The sequence below is a fragment of the Aotus nancymaae genome, unplaced genomic scaffold (assembly GCF_030222135.1).
Source record: "Aotus nancymaae isolate 86718 unplaced genomic scaffold, 86718_ANA_hifiasm-v0.15.2.pri h1tg000048l, whole genome shotgun sequence".
NCBI lineage: Eukaryota > Metazoa > Chordata > Mammalia > Primates > Aotidae > Aotus > Aotus nancymaae.
In genome coordinates this window covers 15,087,641-15,113,825 of record NW_026988462.1, presented here as the reverse complement: position 1 = coordinate 15,113,825, position 26,185 = coordinate 15,087,641, and the positions used below count along the sequence as shown (strand labels likewise).

Genomic DNA, 26,185 nt, shown 5'->3' with positions numbered 1-26,185 from the left:
AAAGTAGTTAAGGAATGGAAAAGAAGAAAACACTTCATGTTTTAACGTGTAATCCATATAATTTTGACAGAACAGATGAGTCTTGGTTTGACCTCAGACATGAGACTGAGTCTGATCAGACAGAGAAAAGAAATACAAATTGTCCAGGAGATAACATGACATAAAGATAATTAAAAACCATGGATTTTACAGAGGAGTGCTTTGCCAAAAATTATCTTATCCTATGTATACATATATGTGACATATATATGAGACATATATAAATGAGATGTACATAAATTAGATTTCTACATATAAAACTTCACATGCACTTTGACATTGCCACTTTACTCTCTCCCTAACAAGCTAAGGACATTTTATAATGACTTTCATTAGTCTACAATTATTATTAAATAAAAATCAAGTGCAAATTTAGAAATAAGTAACACATTTATTTGTTGGCAAAATATCAGATAGTTGAAATAATTTTCAATATGTTGTGTATTTAAACCTAATCACTGTAAAATCTCCACTTCACTTGATCCTGAAAAAAGCTAGCTTTTGTCATCTTATGCTGGAAATGTTCATAATATCAATAATAATGGTCTGTTCTTAATACATAGACTAAGATGAGTTGCTTCTGAATTTTGCACTTGCTATAATCTAGCACTGAAAAAATGTTTCTATTGTAATTTAAATTTAATGGAATATAAACTCATTAAATACTGTCAAAGTCTCATTATTTGGCTTATCGCAGAAAAGCTGATGATTACCACTGAACATATTTGTATAATTTAATTGCTATTTATCTTAAAACTTTCAACTGTTTATAAAAACAAGAAAAGCAATTAAAATATCAGCAGAGGTTGGCAAAGCAGAGTAGATAGCTATTGTCAGCAATAAACTATCAACACAGTCAGTGATAGGAAAATGTACCATGGTCCAGTAATCATGTGAGAAGAAGGAATGTGTAGTCATTTTTTCTCATAAATTAAGGCTTCTGAGGAATTTCCATAGTGTTCTAAGTTTATTAGTGTGCAACATACAAACTCATGAGCATATGAGTGTATAGGGTGTGTGCATATGTGCACATACAGACACATATATATCTTAATACTGGCTGCTTCTTATTTTTCAGCAGCCCATTTGAGACAGCCACTTTTTAAAGAGAAATTTGAACAAATCACAGAAGAAACTGATAATCGTCTTTCCTCTTTGACCAACCTTTCAAAGAGGCTAAGTCTATAAAGTAGCAAATGGCAGTAACTGGAAGATTACCTCCAAGATAAAACTACTATTTCTAAAGAAGACATATGATTTTGACTCACATCTATTTACTTATTATTACTTTATGAACCTATATAATCAGAACTAAGATTTCTGAATAATTACCTTGGGGAGTTGAAACTATATTATTTCATTTATTCCATGTAGATTTCTTCTATACATAAACATCCCACTTACAGACTGGCAATTCTCAGTGATGAAAGGGAAGGTATGTCAAGAAGATGATGTGATTATGGGAGTGTTTCCTGGAAAATACTTGTGGTTCTAAAATTAACATGTTTTTCTTAAGAAAGGCAAAACTGTAGACACCCCTTGTGCCACAAAGATTAAGGCTGGGTAATGGAAATTTCAAATGGACTGTTTTATGTAGTCCCAGGCTTGGTGGACAATGGGTGCCAGTATTTGAATAACTGGAATAAAAACAAGATAATGTATCAAAAGTATTATAAAATGATATTATAGAATATAATGACAGTTTTTTATCACAATGAAACCGCAGATCATGAGCTTATTCACTTGGATCAATACATCAAAACTGGGGAAATCATAAGTTTACCATGCCTCCTCCCTCAGCCCTCCTAGTTATCTGTTGTAATGGGTAGTATTTTCAACCAATACTAAAATAACATGAGTTCTGTAGGGCCATAGGAAAAATGCAAAAAACGATTATATTGAAACCACATACTATAATGAGGTCAGAAAAAGAGTTAGTTTATTTACATTAAATGAATTAAGCAAATATAGGTTTATATCACACCTGCATCACAGTGCAATGTAATTAAGAAATGTTTTATTATAGCATCACAACAGCTAAAAAAATGTTGAGAACCAGAGATATTTCTCTCATACTTTAAAAGAGGACATATGATATATGTGATGTAATATTGCTAACAATGCTCAGAAAATTATTCTTAATTTCAATCTAGTAATTGTTACTTTAGAGCTCTTCCCTATAATGCTCATTAACATCAAACATGGAAAATCAGTTTTAACTTATTAAAGATAAATTATGTTCATATTATAACAGTAATCTAGTTAATTTCAGGTTTTACATGATGTATAATAATAAGTCCCAAGATTTGTGACATCAGAGAACAGTAATATTGAATTTTACTTATGAAGGAAGTCAATAGAATGGCCAAGAAGGGACACAGATATATATTTAATAAATATATGGTGCATATATATAGAGAGAGTAGACATATATCTATAGTAGATACATGTATATATAATACACTACTATATATATAGTATAGATAGATATGTAGTGGATATATATGGTAGATATATATGTAGTAGATACATATGTAATATATATATGTAGTATCTACAATCATTATCTTTGTTAAGGAAAATGGAGATGGCTTTATTATACATACTTTTTTTTTTTTTTTTTTTTTGAGATGAGGTTTCGCTCTTGTTACCCAGGCTGGAGTGCAATGGCACGATCTTGGCTCACTGCAACCTCCGCCTCCTGGGTTCAGGCAATTCTCCTGCCTCAGCCTCCTGAGTAGCTGGGATTACAGGCACATGCCACCATGCCCAGCTAATTTTTTGTATTTTTAGTAGAGACAGGGTTTCACCATGTTGACCAGGATGGTCTTGATCTCTTGACCTCGTGATCCACCCACCTCGGCCTTCCAAAGTGATTATACATACTTTTATCTGTTTTATTTACTGCCTTATTCCCTTTTAAATGCTATGCTCCTCTCCTTTGCACTATCTTCATTTTTATGTGCTTAATTTGAATTAATTTTTGTTTTATTTTACTTACAGATATATTAGTCTGTTCTCACTCTGCTATAAAGAACTACCTGAGACTGGGTAATTTGTTTTTAAAAAAAAAAAAAACAGAGTTTTAACTTACAGTTCTGTAGGCTATACAGGAATCATGGCTGGAGAGACCTCAGGAAACTTACAATCACAATGGAAGGCAAAGAGGAAGTAGACACATCTTCACAATGGTGAAGCAGGAGAGAGAGCAAAGCTCAGGAGGAAGTGCTGCACTCCTTCAACCAACCAGATCTCATGAGAATCACCTCACCATCATGAGAACAGCTGCAGAAAACCACTCCCATGATCCAATCACCTCCCACAGGGTGCCTCCCAAAACATTGAGGATTATAATTTAACAAGAGATTTGGCTGGGGATGCAGAGCCAAACCAGATCATTCTGCCTTGGCCCCTCCCAAATCTCACGTACTTCTCACATTTTAAAACATAATCATGCCTTCACAACAGTCTGCCAAGTCTTAGTTCATTTCAGCATTAACTCAAAAGTCCCAAGTCCAAAGTCTCATTTGAGAGAAGGCAAGTCCCTTCCACCCATGAGCCTATAAAATAAAAAACAAGTTAGTTACTTCCAAAATACAATGAGCATAAAGCCATTGGGTAAATGCTCCCATTCCAAAAGGGAGAAATCAGCCAAAACAAAGGGCCACAGGCCCTATATAACTGCAAAACCCAGCAGGGCAGTCATTACATCTTAAAGCTCCAAAATAATATCCTTTGACTTGATGTCTTATATCAGGTCCACAATGATGAAAGAGGTGGGCTCCCAAGGCCTTGGGCAGCTGCTTCCCCGTGGCTCTGCAGGGTATAGCACCTGAGGCTGCTTTCACATGGCTGGCATTAAGTGCCTGCAGCCTGTCCTGGCACACAGTGCAAGCTGTTAGTGGATCTACCATTCTGCGATCTGAAGGATAGTGGCTATCTTCTCACAGCTATGATAGACAGTGCCCCAGTGGGAACTCTGTGTGGGATCTTCAATCCATATTTTCCCTTCACACTGCCCTAATAGAGGTTCTCCATGAGGGCTCTGCTCCTGCAGCAGACTTCTCCCTGGATATCCAGTTGTTTCCCTACAACCTCTGAAATCTAGGCAGAGGTTCCCAAACCTCACCTCTTGCCTTCTGTGCACCCTCAGGCCCAACAGCACATGGAAGCCACTAAGGCTTGGGACTTGCACCCTCTGAAGCAATGGCCTAACCTGTACCTTGGTCCCTTTTCACCATTTCTGGAGCTGGGGTGGCTGGGAAGCAGGGCATTGTGTCTCAAGGCTGCACAGAGCAGTGGGGCCCTGGGCCTAGTGCATGGATCCATTTTTCCTTGTAGGCCTCCAGGCCTGTATGGGTGGGGCTGCTGGAAAGGTCTCTGAAATGCTCTGGAGACATTTTCCCCATTGTCTTGGCAATTAACATTTGGTTCCTCTCTATTCATGTACATTTCTGCAGCTGGCTTGAATTTCTCCCCAGATATTTGATTTTTCTTTTCTACCACATGGTCAGGCCGCAAGTTTCCAAACTTTTAGACTCTCCTTCCCTTTTAAATATAAGTTCCAACTTCAGACCTTCTTTTTGTGAATGCATGTAAGAACATGCTGTTAGAAGCAGCCAGCTTACTTCTTGAACACTTGGCTGTTTAGACGTTTCTTCCAACAGATACCCTAAATCATCTCTTTCAAGTTCAAAATTTCCACAGATATTTAGAGCAGTGACACAATGTCATTAGTCTCTTTGCTAAAGCATAGCAAGAGCGGTGTTTCCTCCAGTTCTCAATAAGTTCCTAATCTCCATCAGGGACCTCATCAGCCTGGCCATCTTTGTCCATATCACTACTAACATTTTGGTCCAAACCATTCAACAAATTTCTAGAAAGTTCCAAACTTTCCCTCATCATCCTGTTTTTTTTTTTTGAGTCAACTGTTCCAACTTCTGCCCATTACTTAGTTCCAAAGGTGCTTCCACATTTTCATGTGTCTTTAAAGTAATGCCCTACTTCTCTGGTAGCAATTTTCTGTATTAATCCTTAGACTGGGTAATTTATAAAGAAAATAGGTTTAATTTGAAATATTAGAAAATAGGTTTAATTTATAAAGAAAATAGGTTTTAATTTATAAACTACCTTAGACTGGGTAATTTATAAAGAAAATAAGTTTAATTTGACTCACAGTTCTGCAGGCTGTACAGGATGCATGGCAGTGGAGGCCTCCGGAAATTTACGATCACGGTAGAAAATCTTCACAATGGTGGAGGGGAGAGAGGAGAGAGAGAGAGAGAGAGAGAGAGAGAGAGAGAGAGACTGCTGCACATTTCCAAACAACTAAAGCTCATGAAAACTTACTCACTATCATGAGGACAACAAGGGGAAATTGGTCCCATGATCCAAACACCTCCCACCAGGTCTCTCCCCAATATTGAGGATTACGATTCAACCAGAGATTTAGTTGGGGGGTACAGAGCAGCCAAATGATTTCAACAGGATAGGTATTTTCCTTTCACATGTAATTTATTTAAGTGTTATTCCAATTTATGTGTTTTATTAAATTAATACTATGTTTAGAGAGTCAATATTTTTCTTTTTTGACTGAGAAAATAATGTCAAACCCTTGTTAATAGTTTGAACATATCTACTTACAAAAATAATCAAAGCATTGTATGTTCCTTTTCTCATTTTACCCTGAGTCAATGGATACTTCTTTTTTGGAATGGCTTTGTCCCATAAATGGTTGCTTGGAAAACACTGGATTTTGGAATAAATTCCTGTGTATCATTCAGTTGATGCTTCATAAACATATTTATGTTGACTAAATGTTTGATTAATAGGTGTAAACTGTATGGCTACATAACTGAATAATTTATGGTTTTAAAGCAGGGAAAATCTTAAAATGAGGGTTTATCTAAGAACATTTCTTTTTGATCAGTGATTGGTCTCACATTGCAATCCTATGGAAGTATCCCTCTTTCCAATATTTCTACTGCTAAATCTTTAAAGTGCTGTTGCTTATCTTACGTTTTTCCTCCAGGCTTAAAGCAAGTCTTTAAAACACATGTTATCCAGGAATATGGCATTATTTGGCCCAGACATTTGGGTCTTTGTAAAATAAAACTAAATTTCAATTAAAACTGAAAATTCAATTAATCTAGTTCAGGTCAGCTCCAAAAAGGACAGTAAATGGACATTACAGTTTTGTAACTCTAGCCACCTGACCAAAAACACTGCTATTGGGTTGTTTATAATTCATATTCTAAAGTATTTCTAGATGTCTGTATACTTACAGAACAGGCTCTTCATGAAGAGTATGTCTCAATCCAAAGTTATTTAACTCTTTTTTTTTTTCAAGACGGAGTCTTGCTCTGTCACCCAGGCACAATCTAAGCTTACTACAACCTCCACCTCCCAGGTTCAACCTACTCAGCCTCCTGAGTAGCTGGGATTATAGGCATGCACCACCATGCCCCACTAATTTTCTTATTTTTGTATTTTTATTAGAGACGCAGTTTTGTCATGTTGGCCAGACTGGTTTTGAACTTCTGGACTCAAGTCATCTGCCCACCTCGGCCTGCCAAAATGCTGGAATTATAGGCATCAGCCACTGTGCCTGGCCATGAGCTATGAGCCATGAGCCTGGTGTAACTTTAACATTTCATCAGTAATGACAGGGTTTTCAGAGATTATAGCCATGATTATTGACAGATGTTTTTGAGACTTCAGCATATTACACCCAACAAAATGCACTACTGTTTAAACCTGGTGTTGTATCTTGGTGATTAATTTCTATAGTGTGGATTTTCACGCTTGATTTTCCATCTCTAGCACAACAGCTTTAAATTGGATTATTGACTTTCCTTCTCCACTTTCATTTTGTCTGTTATTTAAAAAACGTGTAATTTGGGAAAATTATATCCTCTCCCATGTATATAATTTTTATGTTTATAGATTACCTACCTACTCACATAATCTCATATTTGCTCATTAACATTTAAAAAAATAGTTGTATTATTCTATGATTAAAAGACAAATTTATTGCTTGGGAAATATAGGGATTATATTCTCACTGTCTCATAGAGTAGACCTATACAAAAAAAGAAATATCGAAATATAACACCTTGCTGGCATTTTGCTCTTTCACATTTGCTTTTAATGTTATCCTTTCCTTGAATTTAATGGAGACATCAAACACATGTGATCACTCATTCAAACATACACCCATAGATATTTACTTAATACCACTGGTGCTATGGTTATATATGTGACAGACGATAGCAGCTTTTCTTTTGTGTAATACTTACAAATATGGAAAACTCCATTCTCTAGGAGTAATATAACATACAGATCTATTGTTAAGGATTTAAAAAGACTTTCATCTTATGCTACACACACTTCCAAATGTTTCCCTCAACCCTAATAGGGCTAGATAAATTGATCTGTTCTATTTTTCTGGCTGGCATAGAAGGTAACAAAGGCAATTAAGAACTGGTGACCGGCCGGGCACAGTGGCTTACGCCTATAACCCCAGTACTTTGGGAGGCCGAGGCAGGTGGATCACGAGGTCAAGAGATTGAGACCATCCTGGTCAACATGGTGAAACCCCGTCTCTACTAAAAATACAAAAATTAGCTGGGCATGGTGGCATGTGCCTGTAGTCCCAGCTACTCAGGAGGCTGAGGCAGGAGAATTGCTTGAACCCAGGAGGCAGAGGTTGCCGTGAGTGGACATCACACCATTGCACTCCAGCCTGGGTAACAACAGCGAAACTCCGTCTCAAAAAAGAAAAAAAAAAGAACTGATGACCGCATCAATCTCTAATGGATGCCTGCATTGAGCTTTCTAAGAATTCTAAGAAAATCTTAATATTTTGGAAAAATAATCATCATAAGTCAAAGCATCTTACATCTGGGACTATCTGTTTATCCAAAAATATGTTGCAATAGAACACCAGAGACCATGCGATTTTATAGAAGAAAAAAATCATTTGCAGTCTCTCAACATGAAGAGGGAAAGGGGTCATTTAGTAAATCGTTTTGGTATCAATCTACAGTTTCTTTTTAAACTATACAACAAAATAGTTTTCACGTGTATTGAGAAAAACAATTCATAAAAAACATCTGCATACAAATAAAATTTGCACTGCATCTGATTGTAGTATTTTAAAGGCTTTTCTAAATACTATAATAACATAGGAAAGGGCAAATATAATTGACATATAAAGCATAATGCTTATACAACACAAAAATGTAGACATTTAAAATACATTGAGACTATATGAGAAGAATTTTGGTAATACATTTAGTTAAAAATTAAAAAATAATGGAAATAGAGACTTTTCAAGTTTATTAAGAGACACTAAAATTTCAAAAGTTACTTAGTGAGATATAGAAGCAGACAATACATGATTAAACTATTGCAAATGACCAGTAACTGTACAAATAAAAATATAAACATGCTAGTAAACAAGCATATATTAATAAAGGCCAATCAATTGAATAATGAAGTATCATTTTCCATCTATCTTCTAATTTGCATACTATAGTGACACTCATTTTTTAAAGAAGACATTTTGAAATATATGTTATGATTCTGTAAGGTATTTATATATTTTGATTATATGAAAAGGAAAAAAATTACTGATGCAGCCAATTTTTAAAATTACTTAATCACTGTCATAACAAAAATAATTTTATAGAAGCAAATTATCCAATAGAAAAATGCTTAACATCATTTCAAAAATTTCAAAAGTATATTGGACCATGTAAAATAATATTAAGTAGAAAAATAATGCAACAACTAAACTCTCTATTCATCTTGACTGAAAATACACACAAAGAGAAAAATTAAACATTGTATATGGGTGGATAGGTTCTGCTTGGGTAGTTCTAGAACCAAATATAAAGTACATTCCTACTTCTGGATGGACAATAGACTTAGTAAGGCTAATATTACATATACTTAACATTCTGTGAAAATGTTTTTGGCAGGACAATTACAGTTTATAATCAGTAAAAATCTTACAGTTTTGTCATTAATTTCTTACAATTTCTAGGAGCACATAAAGTAACTACAAGGATACCTTACTATATAGAGCACACCGTATTTTGTTGATAGAGCTCTAAAGGTCTTGTTAAAAGAACTGGGACATTTTTAACCTGGGTAGTATATTAAAATCATCTGGAGGCTTTTAGAAATGAAGCCTGTCTGGCCTTACCTGAAACCAGTTAATTCAGAACATTTAGAAGTAGGGCCAGGGCACAGAATCTCCCTGGGTGATTCTAATTTTCAATTAGGCTTAAAAGAAGCTAATACTGAGTTATAATCTTTTGCTTAGACCCCTGAACTCTTAGATCCTAATGTGACATAGTTGGAACACAGACTCTAAAACTAACATGTCAAATCAACTCTTAGGTTCCATTTCTTCTAATGCAAAACATCTTCAAGCCCCCAAAGGAAGCAGTAAAGATGGAAAGAGGAAAATATAAGGCCACAGGGATGAGGTATCAACTCTCCAGCAATGCCCAAGACAGCTGGCTTCCAGATTCAAGCTGATTACACTACAGGGTAGCAACAAAAAGAGAGGAAGTCTAAGGAAGACTACAGTCGGGTGGGTCTTGGACGAGTTTTCCTGTTATTCTGCACTCTGCAGTCCTTCAGTCTTCTACTGTTTTACAAACCAGTAGACCAAGGTAAAATTGCATCAGAAATCATGTGTTTCTATTAAATTTCTCTGAATTTCTAGTTAACTAGCTCCAGCTAAGGCTGAAAAATAGACTGATTACTTATTAAAAGAAAAAAAACTAACGTGAGTTTCAGTTCGAAGAAGCAAGGCTTTTCTAGGGTAAGTTATACCTGCATAAACCTGCATAGTTGAGTAATTTTCGCTTCCATGAAGAGAAAAAAATATCTAAAATACACATATATCTTATATTTTATGAAAGAATAATAGAAACTATATGCCTTTGAATCTCTGGGGTAGAAGTCTTATAATTTAGCCCCAATTTTCCCCCCAAACTACGCATAATTATTTGCTAAGATCTGAGTCTCAGGCTATTTTGTCAACACTGTTCTATTTATGGTGTTTGTATATAATCAATATTATTGATAAAATATTGTTTGGGGGCCCATTTTCCCATACTACAAAAAACAAACACTAAATAGTTTAGAATATACTTAATTTGATATAAAGCAAGGGATCAATTTTTCTCAGTGATTATTTCCTTTAAAACAACTACTTCATTCAGAACAAATTCCTTTGAGCAGTATATATAAATAAATATATATGTCAGGTTCTAACTGAAGTACGAGGGTCGTCAGTGGTAGAGTGGCAGGTAGCTGGAAAAGCACTGGAGGAATCATAGACAGTCTCCAGCCATGTCCAACTCTCTGCAGATGTTGAATGTATGTACCAAGGCAAGCCGTCTGCAGCTGCTGCTGGAAGGGGGGTAATGCAGATCCAACATTGGAAATATGGGTCACCTCCACACAGGTGTGGGTCCAGTCCGCAATGCAGTGGGAGCATGTTAAGCTATGGTCAAAATAACAGAGCAGGCATAGGTACTAACAGAGGTAAATCACATCCCTCAGGCAAAATACAGGCTAACCTTTCATCCCCGTATAACAATGCAGTTGCCAAAGGCTTTTGCCCTGGTTGATGGCACCACACCTTCTCAGCTCGTCATGGTTCCTTTGAGTCCTGTATCCATGCCAAAGTCATGGGGGAGCTTATAATAGGCACACAGACAGTGTATATGTCTCCCGGAGGAGGGTTTCTTCCCTGGTCATTCCCCTATGAACAGTCACCCATGGGGGCCATGTATTGAACACCCAAGGAGTGACATGCAAGCCAATACTGTAGGCCCTCCCCACAGGGAGCTGCAATGGCCAACCACCAACAGCGAGAGGCTCGGAGGGTCCATGGCCACAGCCAGGTATTCTGTTCCCCTGCCTTCAGGGGTGTTGGGCAACACCCCTGACAGGCAACAACAGGTTACCATCCGTCCCCATACCTGGTTGGAGAAGGTCATCCTTGGTGTGTATCTGCAACTCAATGGGGGTGGCAGCCTAGTGTAACAAAGCCTCCATGGGGCCTGGCCACCTTCCTGTACCTTTCATTCAAGGCCTAGAGCACCAGGTCCAGCCTGGAACTCCAGCTTCACAAAGACTGGAGTGTGACATACAAGCATAACCCATTCTTCAAGAGCCCATTATATAGTTCAATCATATCCACAGCTTGTGGGTTGTATGGTACATGGAATCCCCACTTTATGTCCATCTGTTGTGCCCATTGTTGTACTTGCTGTCCAGTGAAATGTGTTTTCCTATCACTCTCAATGGCCAAAGGGCGACCATACAGGGTACATAAGTGTGGCAGGGCCTGGATGGTGTGCGTTGGTAGGCCACCATGCATGGGTAGGTGAACATCAGGGCTGTGGCCATGTCCACAACTGTTAGCACATACATATATCCTTACGACTTTGGCAGTGCCCTGATCTAGTCTACTTGACCCCTGGTCAAGGGTACTTGCCCTATCATTACTTGTGTAACATTGGGCAGCTGTCTCCATTTAGGGTATGCCTAAGCACATGTGGGGAATTTCTGGCAAGCCTCCCAGATATCTTGTGTGGGCAGGGACAGACCCTAGTGATTATTGACATGTTGCATCAGTTTACCCCCCACATGTCCCAGCTTCCACAAGGCCAAATCGCATGTAGGTTCTCACTCTAGCCATTGGACCTTGGCCAAGGCATCTGCCTCATTATTGCTGGGGGTGGCCAAAGGCATATGGCCTGATGCATGATAAATAGTTACATCTTTCTTGACCCATTTCCCAGAGGTCTTACCACATTGCTATTCCCCAAATGAGTCAGTGGCCAACTAGCCATTTCTGTATTTTCCAAGTAGTTAACCACAAAGTTAAGCCTCAATCGACTGCCCAGCTATAGATGCAGATTATCATAGGTGTCACCTTCTTTTTGATTGCCATGACACTGCTCTGAGTTCTGCCCATTGGCTACTCTGCCCACATCTGGTTTCAAACCATATGGTGTCAGTACTAGGTTGCACTGGAACAGTGGTCCAGTCGGCAGTAGCTCCTCAGCTAGACCCATCTGTGTATCATGTCCCATCAGGAATAGGGAGACACCCTTCCTTAAATGGTGAAGGCTTAGGGTGCAACGGGCGTCTCAGGCAACATGGCCTTATCTTGCATCAGGACTACCGGTCCCAATACCTCTTGCAACTCTGCTGCTAAGGGGCTTTTACTCAGCATACTCCGCTGCTCCAAGTAGGTGTTCCACTTTGCCGAAGTGGATGTCTGCACTGTCCCAGTCCAGGGAGTCATTACTCATGAAAGCTCCCATCCCGCTATGGGAGGTAAGTCATCTACATGACGACTGCAGCCTGTCCTGTCACACTCTCACAAGCCTGAAGGGTGGTATATACAGCAGCTAGCTGTTTCTCTATCAGGGAATACTGGAGCTCAGCTCTCTTCCATAGTTGGGAACTAAAGCCTACTGGTGTTCACAAGCACTCTGTGTGCTGCCACAGGCCCCAACTGAAACCATCTGTGGTCACATGCACATCCAGCTCAAATGGGTGCCCCTGGGCAACTACCCATAGGACTTGTGCCTGCTGAATAGCCTGGTTGGCATTGGTCTCAGCCACGTCATCCCAATCCCAAGTAGCTCCTTTCTTTGTTAAACGATGCAGTGGTTTTGTCATTTGAGCTAAATGGGGCACAAATGCTCACCAATATCCCAGGAGGCCCACAAAATTTGCAACTGCTTCACTGTGGTGGGCTAGGGATAAGCCTGAATCTTATCAGTGCTAGCTCCTGGGATGGCCTTTGTCTTACCAGATAATTCCCAGTAATTTGGCAGATAATCCAGGCCTTTGGACCTTGGATTCATTGACAGCCCAACCACATACTGCCAAACGTTGCTGCAAGAGAGGTGCCACCACTTCTAAATCTGCAAGAGAATCCGGGGTTAATATAACATCATCAATATACTGAAATAGGTGGACCTATTCTGAATATTGCCAGGTGGCTAAATTTATGGTGACTAGACCATGACATACAGTGTGGCTATGCACACAGCCCTGCAGCAACACTGTAAAAGTCTGTCATCGCCCATCCCACATGACGGTGAACTGTTCCTGACTGTCTGGAGTGATGTCTATGGAGAAAAATGCATTGGCCAACTCCACTACATTTCCATTGTCAAATGTTCCATCAAATCCGGGATTGATGGTACAGCTACATACAAAGGGAACGTTACTTTGTTCAATTTCCGATAGTCCACCTATTATCCACCAAGGTCTATCAGGCTTTCTAACTGGCCACACTCAAGAATTATAGGGGCTGTGGGTGCTACTCACTATCTGCACCTTCTGCACCTCCTTCAGCTTTTTAATTGTCTGTTATCTCCATATGCCCATATGGTAAATGGTATCAGTGGGTGAAAGTAATCCATCGGGGTTGTGGCAGGACCCGAGGCTGGTGATGTGTATGTCCACACAGCACTGGCTTCACCAAATGCACTCAAAGACTGAATTCCCCAGCTGTGGTTTGTAACACCAGACCATGTAAAATGTCTACCTCTAGAATGTATTTCAGTATGGAAGAGACAGACACAGTATATAAATGGGAAGCCTAACAGCCAATGCCAAAGTGCAGATATAGAGATTTCACTTTCACTGACCGTCCTCTATAACTTGTCAGTGTAAGCAAGTTTGCCCAGAAATGTATCTGGGTTTCCATAAACAAGGCTGCAATCTACATCAGTATTTATCAGCACCAGCACCTGCTATACATTGATGGGGACCAGTGGCTTGCTAATTCAACATGTGGCCTCCAGTCATTCAGTGTCCCCCACAAAGCTGGGCGCCTCGGCCAGTTCCCTAATCAAACACAAAAGGCTCTACATTTCCACCTGGTTGCAGCAAGTAGTCTTTGAGCTGAAGCACCCAGCTGGGACCAGGTCACATAGCAATGTCCTTCTCCCCCTTGGGCATTTTCTGGAACTGCTGCTCCGGAGACAAGAGTTACCACAAAGTTAAGAGTACTTCATTGGGCTGCTTATCAATTTTCTCTCAGTCAGTCCTGGCCAACATCAAATCTATCCACATCTGTGAGTGTGTCACTCTTTGGGGCCACCTTTATCCTGTGGAGGAGCTCCCTGCATGCAGAGCACCTTCCCCTTTTTTATGGCACGAACCCCTCAGTCCCACCGATGGCCTTCTGCTTCCCTGAGAGCCACCATAGCGGTGGTCACTTCATTATGTGGCGCCCTACATACAGTGTGAGAACAGCAGCTAGGGAGCCAAAGACACTAAGGCAGGAAGGCAGGAAGGCAGGCAGGACTTCAGACTTTCTGGGTCCAGGCTTGCACATGGAGACCTGACAGCTTTACTCTCTCTCTGGGCACAAGCGAGGTATATGTACAGAGTTAGCAGAGTAAGTACACCTTTTATAGAAAATAGTGGCTCTGAGACAAGCATGAGCTCACGGGGGTGATCACCTAATGTGCCTCACATGGCATGGTTACATAATGTGTGCGGTTGTGTGCCTGCTCTCCAAACTGCTGAGTCATGCTGCGCTAGAAGACCACCTCCACCTGCTCCTGACTAAAGCACAGCCATTTCCCTTAAAATGTATATGAGATATCTTTTTATCTGATGAAGTTGTTTTAAAATAATTTAAAGCATGTCACTTGGGAAGCTCACTTTCACAGCAGCCATGTGCCTGAGTTATCCCATGTTCATTCCAGGGTAGTTATTTAAGAATTCAAACAGGAGAAGAGAGAGAGGGAGGGAGGGAGAGAGAAGATTGGGGAGAAGAAGAGATGGAAATGATAGGAGAGGGAAGAAATCTGTTCTTCGTTTCTTCTAAGGGCACTAAGCCCATCAGGATAGTTCCACCCTCAAATTCTAATCTAAGCCTAATAACTTCCCAAGGACACCACCTACTAATACCATCCCATTAGGGGTAAGGGGTTCAACCTTAAGTTTAGAGGGAACACAAACATTCAGCCCAAAACTCTAAGACAAACTTATAACACATGCAAAAGACATACAATAGCCTGAAAAGAAATCTATAAATGTCTGTCTACTTCAGAAATTCTAGGATAAGTAGAAGATATTTAATTTTGGAAAATCGGTAAGGAATCACGTCTTTTATATGGCACCTGCTTTTATAAATCTTAATATTTCAATATTACTAACTTAGTAATAACTAAAGTTATCATGCACTATTGTTGAGAATAGAGTGTTTAAAAATATAACCTCTAAGGTATCATATGCAGTAGTTCTTGGGTTACTAAACATATTTGAGAAAATAACTGTGCCAGTCTGGTAATTTTCTAGTATATGCAAATAATTTGCAAGAAAATAATGGAACTGAAACATTTATATAGTTTAAATACTTTTTAAATATGTATTTCCTTCTCAATGTAAAAATTATGTATTTTACTTGTTTGCAAATAATTTTAACATGTTTTCTATCTTTCCTAATTTCAGCATTTTTATCAACTATGTACTCAACTGATTTGAGTACTCCTGTTACTTGTTAAAAATAATACTGACCAATTACCACAAATATGTCAAGCCTTGAAAGAAATATTAAATATTCAGATAACCAAGCAAAATTTAAAATGTTTATTTTATCTTCATTAATTTGTCAGTATCTGATTTTTACCTTTAAATGTGGAAGTTGTTTGTTTCCACTTTTGAGTATATACATTCTTTTCAGTTCTATAATCCTATTTTTTAAAAAAATTCATTTTGGTTTTTTTTTAGGTACTTCTATTAGTAATTCCTCCACAGAAGCTTCCTGCTGTAGTTATTTGACTTATTAGTCCTCCTTAGATATATAACACAGTTAAGTGGTTTCCATGTTTCTGAGTTTAACATATTGATGAAAGGGCCTCTCCAGGAGCAAACAATGAGAAGAAAGCAGCTATTATTGGAGATCTACTTCGGAAAAACTAAAGCAGCATCTCCCAGGGTTATGAGTGAAATAAATGGGATAAATAATTCGGTGCTAAAGTTAATAAAGGGTCAGTGGTGGGATATACAGCCTCATTAGGTACTAGCTGCTTGGAGAAAGTCCATTTTAGGTAAATGTATTCAATTATGAAGATGTTTTTATAAGCCTACTTCTAAAAATTGAGTCAATATAGACTATGATAAAGATAATAGGATTTGACATTAGGAATTTCACCCAAGTCATTTTCTCTCTTCAAAAATGTATTGTGGTCAACTAACAAATGAGAATGGAAGATTCATTACTTGATATGAATTTTATTAATTTTAAAAAAGCAGTGAATGAAACCCTTGGCCCAATGTTTGGCATATTATAAACACTATTATGTGTTCTTAGTCATGTTTTATTACCCATTACTGAAATCAATATTTTTCATCTTTGCTATTAACACCCTGTCAAAATCACCAAACACAGTTTGACCCAACTATTTTAAAAGCCTATTAAAACTGCTCCACACTTTCCCTAAACAGATAGTGATTTTCTTCCTCTACTTTGTAGGTAGAATGTTTACTTTAAAATTGCAATTCTGATTATCTCCCTTCTCTGTTTACAATCTATGTACTCAACTATCCTAAGACTACAACCTGGAACATGGCCTATAGTATACTAATTGCCTGAATCTCCAGTCTGTCCTTTGCTTTCCTCAAACCCTCATTGTGTTAATACCAGGCCCTTTCTTCCCTTTGCCTTCTTACTATTCCCCAACCCCAACTTGTAATCTACTTTCTTCATCCTATCTCTATAAAACTATTTATCCTTTATTTTTGAACTTCACTTAACCAACTAATATTTGCTGAACCCTCAGACCTCATTCACAGAATAGTACCTTGTTGTCTATATTTAACAGGTTGTTTTCTATTTCTGTACTACTATCTACATATCTTTTGTAACACTTACCATACTTGTATTTACTTTTCCAAAAGATCTCTTCCTTCCTAGCCATACGGTTTACTTCAGCCAGTGGAATGAATAGCAAATAAGAAAATGCTTGATTATTGCATACATGGCTGGGTTTGTTCTCTTGCCTATGTGCCATTTACCTTGAGAAAATCTTGCCTTATTAAGCCACTGATACAAAGATATAAGTCACATTTGGAGTAGATGTGATTATAACCCACAGATTTGAACCAACCTCTGACAAGCCAAATGCAGCATCAGCCGAATCTCAGTTGACCAGCAGAGATTAAGAAGCAAATGTTTATTGTGGTGTGCCAATGAATTCTGCTGTGCTTCAGTGTGCAAAAATTATCTGTATCCATCTGTATATATATATATGTATCTGTCTAATATTTTGGTTTCAAATCAGGACAATCAGGGTCAAGCAACTATAGAAATATATCCTGGATTGGCAGCCACCAATAAAAATGAGGTAAATTGCAAATTAAAGGATATTGTAAACTCTAAAAAAGTTGCTGGGACCAGGTGCAATGACTCATACCTGTAATACTTTGGGAGGCCGAGGCAGGTGGATCACAAGGTCAGGAGTTCAAGACTAGCCTGGCCAGCATGGTGAAACCCTGTCTCTACCAAAAATACAAAAAAAATAGCCGGGCATCGTGGTGTGTGCCTGTAATCCCAGCTACTTGGGAGGCTGAGGCAGGAGAATTGCTTGAATCTGGCAAGTGGAGGTTGCAGTGGAGCCAGATGGCACCACTGCACTCCAGTCTGGGTCACAAAGCAAGACTCAAAAAAAAAAAAAAAAATTACTGACTTACATTTGGAGGCTTCTTATGTTCTTAGTGTGTTACTGTTTCAGGTAAAGCAGTTATTAACATCAAGGAATTGGCTTAAATTTTGATTCCATTCAAAAGGCTTATCTGAAATTCTTTAATATTTGTTTCATAAAGCAAAGAGAATTAAAGAATACCAAGAAACAGCATGGTGCCAGTGGAAAGTAAAAAAGCACTCTAGGGACTTAGATCTCTGTAAAACATGATCTTGGGTTAGCTAAATCCAATTAAAATGAAGCCTTTGAATGCAAGTTAACCCAGCCGTAAAAGAACAGCATGCCCTATATAGATGCAGTTTTTTAAAATAAATAAATAAATAAATAAAAAAGAACATTTTAAATGTATAACAAAGAAAATTAGGAAATGTATAAAAATAATTATTTGAATAGTTAAAAATATACTTAATATATTCTGAAATTGTGTTGTGATTCCTATTTGAATTTCTAAAGTGTCTATACATTGTTTGAAATTGTTGATGCATTAAAAATGCATATGCATTAGAGAATACTGGATAGTGGCAGCTGGTTAAAATGTCATTATTCTTTAGAAAACCCAATATAGTCATCACTCTAAAGAATATACTCACCAAAAATGTCAGATAAATGTTTGCTTGTGCATCATTAAAAAAGGCAATACCCCTAGAAGGGTTGTGGAATACTAAGAAAAATAAATTTCTGTGGAAATTTGTACCTCTAGGGGAGAATAGAATTTTCACAATACAGTAGCACTGATAGCTTTACCATCAACTTCTTTATTTGGAGACTACTTCAATGCGTTTCAATTATGTGTAGCCATAAATTATGATGTAGAATGCATCTGATGTTTTTTACTGAACTAATCATCACTAAAAGGACAATTGACAAAAACATACTGCCAAGAAATCATGTGAAAAACAATTTTATTTATAGAATTTGTGACAATAAGGCAATGGCAGAACTAGTATTTCATATCCTAATGTAAGCTTTGTTATCCACATTCCAAAAAAGTCAGCAGTTTCAATCATTATCCAAAAAGCTATTTCAGAAATATTTCAAGTAAATACTAACAAGGAGACTTGCTGTTTTGGACACTGGATTTTGAGATATTGACTGTGGAAAAATTGAGCTATTATGATCATCATTTATCACTCAAAATATCAAAGAAAACTATTTTTTTTTTTTACAAAAGATGAAACCTATTTTGTCATATACAATGCTGTTTATAAAATTTGACTGAACTTAAGATAAATGGTAAGGGGACAACATTTAGTTTTCTCACATAAGAGAGAATACAAAAATTGCCAATATTTTTAGAGAAAAAAATATTTTCACTATGGCAAAAATAAGTGAAATGATACACAGTATCAAATTTCACTTTTCTGCCATGAAATTTTATTGCTTTAAGGATATTAACTCTGCTTAAGCTATAAAAAGGATTAAAATCTAACAATACATTAGCAAATTATGCCTAAAATGTAAAAAAAAAAATAATAATGGAGTTGACTTTTCTCTTTAACAAGCACAGAATTGGTTGCTGTGGGATTTACCATATTTGCTTTTTTTTTTTTTTGGTGCCGATAAAAGCATTACTTTATTAAACATAAACATTTGAAAGATATCATACTTTTAATATTATAAGTTTCTCTTTTTTCCTTGCTTTCACCTTCACTCTGAATACATCAGAAAGCTAAAGTTGTTGAAGTGGACCAATTGGGCCCCTCTGTATTTTTAATAGTTCCTGTTTCTCCTGTACCTAGAAGTTCAGTTTTACAGTTGATTTTGAGCTAGTTTAAGAGTAGGAGTTTATTTTTATAGTGAAAACATCTATTATTAGGATTTTAATTCACATTAGGTATTTGTTCATGCTGCTATGAATAAATACCCAAGATTGGGTAACTTATAAAGAAAAGAGGTTTAATGGACTCACCGTTCCACATGGCTGGGAAGACCTCAGGAAATTACAATCTTGGTGGAAGGCACCTCTTCACAGGGCTGCAGGAGAGAGAATCAGTGCTGAGCGAAGGGGAAGCCCCTCATAAAACCATTAGATTTCGTAAGAACTTACTCACTATCACAAGAACAGTATCGAAGTAAATGCCCCCATGATTCAATAACCTCCCTCTTGGTTCCTCCCACAACACGTGAATGTAGAGAGCCAGAGTAGCCCACCCTCTCTGGGGGCATCAGCAGCAAGGCTGCTGTGAACTTTGGTTGAACTTCAGAGAAGTGAAACCATAATAGGTGGATGTGTATGTCTCGGAGTAAAACAGACAGGCCTAGAAAAAGATAACCAGCTTTCACTGACCTTGCTGCAAAATAGTTGTTAGCTGAAGTATGTTAACTGAAGTATGAAAATAATAACCACAGGCTGTTCTAAGTAACTGCACCCTCCCACCGTTATTTGCTTTGTGAACATATAAAATAAAGGACACTTAGACAGGTTGGGGCTGGAGAGACTGACATCCTTCACCTCCTGGACCCCCTGGCCCAGCTTTCTCTATGTTTGTGATTACGTCTTTCTTAATCCCCCACCGTTCCCTCTTAGGTCTTTGAAACTTTGTGCAGCATGGGATACAGCAAGCACCAGAGTAGAGATTGTAAGGATGACAATTCAAAATGAGATTTGGGTAGTGGCACAGCCAAACTGCATCAGGTATATTCACACTTTTTAGCATTTTAAGAATTTTGGCAAACGCATATATACTCATGTAACCACCATCATGATGAAAACATAAAAGAATTATATTATCCTTGAAAATGCTCCCTTGCTCCTCTGCCATCACCTCTTCCCTCATGGCAGTTATAACTACTAATCTGATTTCTGTCCCTATAGAGTTATCTTTGCAAGAAGGTCCTATATCTAGAATCACACAATATGTAGCTGTTTGAGCTTGACTTTCTTCATGCAGCATAAAGTATGTGAACTTCATTCATATTGGTAGGTATTATCAAGAGTTTTTACTTTTTATTGCTGAATATTATTTCATTTTATGGATCTTTCCCAGTTTGTTTATCCATGATCCAGGTAAGGGACATTTGAATAGTTTCCAGTTTGGGGAGATTACAAATAAGCCATTATTAATCTTCATTTACAGGTTTTTATGTAATGGATTATCATTTCACTTGGCTAAATACCAAGGAATGATATTACTGGGTTATATGCAAAGTATATATTCATTTCTTTTTAGAAACTGCCAAACTATTACCCAAACCTGTCATAACAGTTTACATCTCTATCAGCAGGAGTGTTACAGTTGTTGTACCTCCTCTATAATATTTTGTATGCTCAATCTCTTATTTTAGACATTGTTAACAGGTGTACAGTAAAATCTCTTTGCACCTTTAATTTGCATTTCTGTAGTGCCAGAGTATGTTGAACATATTTTCCTATGCTTATTTGTTTCACTATTGAGTTGTTCAGTATCCTATTATTGAGTTTTGAAAGTTTTTAGATATTCTTGATATGAATCCTTTACTAATACATAGTTTGCAAATATTTTCCAAGCCTCTAGCTTCTCTTTTAATTCTTTTCACAACATATTTTGTGGAGTAGAAGTTTCTAGTAAAATAAGATGAAGTACAATTTATCATTTATAGAGCATGCTCTTGCTGTCACATCTAAAATTTTAGTCCAACCTAAGTCACACCTTTTCCAGTGTTCTATTTAGTTACTTATAGTTTTAATTATTAGAGTTTAGTTCACTATTTTGAGTTAATATTTGTATGCCATACAAAGTTTGGATAGAGGCTCTCTTTTTTGCTCACTGACATTCATTGCTTCAGCATCATTGGTCAAAAATGCCTATTCTTGTAGCTGGTTGTGGTAGCCTGGACCTGGGTTGCAGCTCCTCAGGAGGCTGAGGCAAGAGGATCTCTTGGGCCCAGGATGTCAAAGCTGCAGTGAGCTATGATTATAACACTGCATTCCGGCCTGGGTGACAGAGCAAGACCATGATTCTAAAAAAACAAAGAATTAAATGACAATGTTAGATCGATTTCTAGACTTTTTATATTAGTTTATTCATCTATAAAGCTAGCCAATAATCCTATATAAAGACAGGCTTCAGGGAAATTATAAATTTACTGATAAAATTTGAGTTGATTAATAGGAGTCAGCAAATTTAATAACTTTGAGCTACTTTACACAGTTATAAAAATGAAATGTTACAGATATTAGTTTTAAATGTTGAGTAAAATGTCTAATTATGTGTCTGAATACACTAAAAACATAAAAACCAGTCTTCTTGTCTTCTTTATACTTATTTCTTTACCATATTAAATTAGCGTACTTTGTAGAAATTCAGTGGCTTTTTTTTGCAGGGGGGCAGATGGCTAGACATCAAATTAGAAGAAAAGCAGGGAAAAAAAACAACAAACTTCTGTGCACATTGTTAGTTTCCAAGCCTTTAAAGTTCACATCAAAATATTTTTGTTTTTGTTTTGTTTTGTATTTATGGGTGTCCAATCTCCGTATAAAGAAAACATCTTGTTCAAAAAATATTTTATCTTTTAAAAATAAATTTAGACCGGATTAAGATTTTAGTATTGTCAAGGTGATTTTCATTTCCTTCTTAAGCACTAATGAAGCATGAGTTGACCTGGTTAATTGAGTTGATTAAGTAGACTCTTTTTTTTTTTTGTTTGTTTGTTTGTAGAAAGTGATTTATTTAGAGAGAAAAAGAAGGAGAGAGAAACAAACAGCTAATTCTGACACTGAGTGAGAGAATCCAGAAAGATGGAATCCAGGAGAGGAAAGCAGCTTCCACAGAGTAGAAGGGAATAGAGAGAGATAGACTTTAGGAGGGGAAGACAGGCGTCCACAAGAGAGTGTGGAAGGGGACTTCAGAGGGGCAATCCAAGAAAAACAGCTTCCACGAAGGGACCGTTCATGGAAGGGGAGATTAAGTAGACTCTTATAGGATCTTGTTTTCATTGTATAACTTTTCTTTGGTTAGACTGCAATAAAAAGTTTGTACAAACTATTTTTCCAAATCATTCTAGACCAAAGTACTATCTCTTGCATCTCAGTGGCAGCTATGTGAACGCTGGCCATCCTTTTCAAAGAGGACTTGGTCCTTTAAAATAATATGGAAGTTATGTTGCAAGCATGACTGATATTCCTATAGTTGGTAAATCTGTGTGTGTGCATTACCACCTGAACTTTGAAGTGAAGGCAGACCAGCAGAAAGAGAATATATTGGCTGGGTCTTGCTTTGTCTGGCAATTTGGAAATTGGGGCTTTTATTTTGGCCTTTACCATCTATGTATCAGTTGATTTTGGATTAAATATATATGATTTTCACAAAGTATAAGTCAAGTCTCAAGTACGTTTGTCCAACCCACCTTATTTTGTCGTTATTCTGTTTTGTGTTGTTTTAGGCTTTTAACAGCCTGAAGACCCATGATTTTTAGTTTCTATCTCTAGTGATAAATGGAAAGGAGGGCTGAGGAAAGGACTTTACTGGCTCAACCAGAAAGAGAAACTAAAAACCCATGACTGTATTCTCTCCCTTGGACAGAGCAGTAAGAAAATACTCTCTGTCTGAAAAATGTGTTGTTTTATTGTTTTATCTCTGGATATTAGCAAACCGTATAGTGTCTTAGTAAATTTCACAATTTATCCGAAGTAATCACAACAGCAGAAATTGGAGAACATTGTTGATAAGTAGTTGCTTTCTTGGGATTATAGCCTAACCTGTAAGAATTCAGTAATATGTCAAGCTTTCTCCTAAAGTCTGAGATTCAAAATTCACATCAATTGGTATGAAACTGTCTAATTTATATTGTTAGAATAACAAAAAACAATAACAAATCGAGCCTTCTGTTTCTGGGGCAACAATTAGATGAATAAGTCTATGTCCTTATCAGGATTTAATGAATGGCTGTTACTTAAAGATACTTTCTTTTTTTTTTTTTTGACAGACTCTCCCTCTGTCACCAGGTTGGAGTGCAGTGGCACAATCTTGACTCACTGCAACCTCCGCCTCCAGGGTTCAAGCAATTCTCCTGCCTCAGCCTCCTGAGTAGCTGGGATTACAGGTGTCCACCATTACGCCCAGCTAATTTTTTGTATTTTTAGTAGAGACAAGGTCTCACCATGTTGGCCAGGCTGGTTTTGAACTCCTGACCTCAGATTATCTGCTCACCTTGGCCTCCCAAAGTGCTGGAATTACAGTAAAGATACTTTTTATGCTCAGAAATATGTGAGCATTAAAATCTCTACTGACACTCATATTAATACAGCTATTACTTTTTAAAATAATAATGATTTTTACTTCATATGGAAGAACTGAGATCATTGAGGGTTGAGGAAATGTTTTTCTATCTGCTCAGCGTGTGTGCATCTGACTTCTATGTAAGATTTCAAAAATTGAGATAAATAATTATAATAACATACCACTTTATATTTGGTCTTAAAAATTATATAAATTCCCAGAGATTTTGTTTTTCTTTACAAAAGTGAGAGGCCCAGTAAAGTGTTACTCATACCTTCTCCTGTGACAGGAGAAGGTAAAAACAATTTTTTTTTTTTTTTTTTTTTTTTTTACAGTTTAGGTCTTCATTTAGAGAGAGCTGAAATTTTAAAAATTCTGTAATTTGAGTAAATTTATTAAGTGGTTACTAACAAAATTAGGAGGCTAGTTTTTAATAATTGCTCAACATGGTAAAGTAAGCCTCCCTGTAGAAAATGTAAAAATGCATAATAACATTTGGTTAAGGAATATATGCTATGCTCTTATTAGTAATAATAATAATGATAATAATAATGGCTAATGCTCTTCTGAGGCCTTCCGCATTCTAACTTATTATATTAGTCTCATATAACCTCCTGAGATCAGTTAGTGGTCATCTGCATTAGAATGATTCACCCAGATCTTAAGGTTGAATGCATGATTTTGTGTTACTATCTCATGAGCTAGCTCAGATATGTTGGGTTTGAATGTGTTGACCTGCAAAGCTAACAATTTTATTTTTAAAGTTCCAAGGTAAATCTTAAAACCAAAGTTTTAAGCAGCATTTTTTAACTTTAATTGTTCTATTTTCCAAACTGCTTGCCTGCCCAAAAGATGAAAAAGTAGAAGAGAAGTTCAATTTTTGTCTGAATAATTTCTGTATCCCTACTGAGTTGATTTTAAATAGAGATATAGTGTTCTTAATTTATTTTTTACTTTTAATTAACAAATAATTTTCTAATTTTCATTCTCTTTACAAAGTTTCTTTGAAAACTTTAAGTTTTAATCGAGAGATAAGGCTTATACTACATTTTGAACAAAATTTAATCTTAAAGTTTTATAGTTGTAAATTACAAATGCTTTCTATTAAAAGGAAATTTTATTTACAAGCTTTAAAACAAAGAACTAGAGAGTTATAAAGTTGCATAAGACTGTACAATATCAGGAAAATTGGATTTTAATCCAAAAATCACTTAATGGTTCTTGGTAAATTAAACTCCTCTAGAAATTGAATTTTTAATGGGTTTTAGTTTAAACATGACTATATATTTTATTTCTTTTGCCATAGCATACTTAATACGGAGCAAAATGGGCAATAAGCAAGACATTTCATTCACACAGACATTTAATTCATACAAATGCTAAAATCAGTGACTCTTTCTAAAGACCATATATTACTTTGTAATCCATGTAAGATGTTATCTACACTAGTATTTGAAAGATAGATTTACTTTTAGAGCGAAATTTTATAATTAAAATAAGTAGTTTTTTCAAATAAGTTGCATCCTTTGCCCACTTTTTAATAGGATTTGACATTCTAGATCTCTCTCTTTCTCTCTATGTATAATTTCTAGTATTGCTCTAATATATTTTAGTATAAATATTTTTACATTTGATTTTAATAGTGATATGGCTATATTTTCTGGAAATCTAATTGCCTTTTAGAAATTTGATAAAATATGATTTGAATGAAATTTAGATAAAGACTTTTGAAAAGATGAAATGTACATTTTCCCAATTTACAACAGAATAATTACCACTAATATATGTATACATATTGATACTTAATATGTTTGCGTATGTGGGTATGAATATAATGAGTAGCCAGTTAATATTAGAACATAGTGTTAGAAATTATGATCAATCAATGTTTACAAAAGCAGTATTTAATTGCTTTTGTTTAAAAATTTATCTATTTTTCTGCTTTAATCAATGATGACAGAAGTTATACTAAAATCTAATTGTAGCAAAAAGTATTTTTAACTATATGTAGAATATGAACTTTTAAAAATCAAGGCATTTAACTTTCTATGGTATAAATTTTAGCAAAAATTTGTTATTAAATTCAAGAAATAGAACAGATGTTATTTAGAAATATATCTTTGAGTCACTGTTAAAAAGTGCTAACTTAGAATTATAAAACTTTGAATATAAACACACCAC

General features: G+C 36.5%; 1 long non-coding RNA gene across 1 annotated transcript; it reads right to left on the bottom strand.

Moving 5' to 3' along the window:
* Positions 1–4,229: 4,229 nt before the first annotated feature.
* LOC135268967 (uncharacterized) lies at positions 4,230–19,921 on the bottom strand. The gene is made up of 3 exons (XR_010337298.1): positions 19,859–19,921; positions 19,717–19,781; positions 4,230–5,283 (listed from the first exon to the last, which is right to left on the bottom strand). It is a non-coding gene; the product is annotated as an uncharacterized LOC135268967 (long non-coding RNA).
* Positions 19,922–26,185: the final 6,264 nt, after the last annotated feature.